The following is a 2,014-nucleotide window of genomic DNA, read 5'->3' as shown; positions in this document are numbered from 1 at the left end:
GCCAGCTACATGATGCTGTCTGGTCCAAATGAGTATGACATTGTTGCCGCCCGTAGGATTGAAGGCAACGGAAGCCAACGGAAGCCAGAAAGCATCCGGCCTCCCTTGATAAAAAAAGCATACAAAATGTGCCAATCAGCGTTGAGTTAAACTGAACGAGATTGACTGTGTGGCACACCAACAAAAAGAAGTGTAAAAGGGAAGCCAGTTTGGAGTTTGTTATCACTCCTATCACATCCTATTGAGAGCATACTTAAATTACATAAAACTTGAATTGTTGCATGTCGTGGTTGTACTCCTGTGGCCAGCTAGATAGCTAAAATTGTCCCTTTCCTTAATTAGCCATGGCTGGAGATAGGGATTTGGACTTGTGGTTTTACATAATTATTCGTCCTGGCCAATGATTATAATGGCGATTATGATCCAACTATTTTTGGTATCTTTAAGTCGTCATTGTATTCGACTAAGCAGAGGTGATTTGATGATGTTGAAATGGTGCTGGAATAGTGGAGGCAGCTCCTGTTTTCTTTTCAACTTGTGGTAACTCTGTGGTTCTAAATCAATAGTTGTTTAGTGATCCAAAAATGTTGGAAACGTTACCTTGCTTGACCATGCTGTAGGTCATGTAATTGTGTGTTTCTACATGCAATATGCTGGACAGAGGTTGCTATCTGGTTTTGTGTTAAAAACAAAAAAAAGGTGTGGTTGAATTTATTTTGCCACCGTTTTCTTGTTGTCTCTGCCTTTAGGCCTATATATCACGGTCGCAAAACATATGAATTAACAGGTTAAAGAGCAAAATACGCAATTATCATAACACACGTCCCCAGTGATTTTACCCACGCAACGCTTAGGGATTTTAGTTTTTAGCTTTGTTTGGGTGTGGAATAATCTATTGTGAATGCTTCTTTTTAATGCCTATAGACCTATACAAAATCATATTTAGAAAACAGTCTAAGCTATATTTTACAAAGGAATATAGGCCTATCCCATCGTTAGTTGATTCAAATATTGAATTGATATTAGATTACATAGCCCAGGAAGAATTTACTTTTTGTGGGCAAAAACATTTTTGCTACATTTTGATGCATTTCTCTGGATAATATCCATGGTGTGGAATTCCAGGTACCAATTCAAACATCTCAATTGGTGAGAGGTGGGGGGACTGTAATTTGTCCATGGGTGTGTCTCCCATACTGTCGCTGGGTGTCGGGGTGGGGCTGGCTGTTTGAGCGGGGACGACAGCTGTGCAATGGGCAACCTCTCGATCTGCTTCACGGAACTGTGGATATTAAATGTCCCATCACTATTGTTGAGACTCTAGACACGGAGCATCATAGATCAAGATGAATTATGCAGCATCACATATGCATACATTGTTATATTTATACTATATCACAGTTTCAGTTTGAGGAATATACTGTAACTGTTGACATGTACTGTTTGTCTACAGTTACTGTATATGATCACACTTTTTCTTCATCTCAAACGGAACCCGGAATATAGCGCACTACTTTTGACCAGAGCCCAATGCACCCTGGCCAAAAGTAGTGGACTAAATAGGGAGCCATTTGGGACAAAAAACATGTCAACTACTCTGATCCAGTAATCTGTAACAGCTCATGCCCACTTTCTCACACACAGACACACACACACAGACACACACTCTCACACACACACACACACACACACACACACACACACACACACACACACACACACACACACACACACACACACACACACACACACACACACACACACACACACACACACACACACACACACACACACACACACACACACACACACACACACACACACACACACACACACACACACCTGTCCCAAAGCAACAGACACAACAGCCGCTCTGCCCCTGACGGTCGAGCAGCACAAACCCGTCTTTGTGTGTTAGCAAACTGCTGACCACTCAATACACACACTTTGCACACATACCGTCAGCTGAGCAGTTAAAGGCCGCAGATGGGTGTGTTAGTGTAAGGCTTTAACA

Source organism: Oncorhynchus mykiss, chromosome 18 (assembly GCF_013265735.2).
Source record: "Oncorhynchus mykiss isolate Arlee chromosome 18, USDA_OmykA_1.1, whole genome shotgun sequence".
NCBI classification, from domain to species: domain Eukaryota; kingdom Metazoa; phylum Chordata; class Actinopteri; order Salmoniformes; family Salmonidae; genus Oncorhynchus; species Oncorhynchus mykiss.
This window is presented reverse-complemented; position numbering follows the sequence as displayed.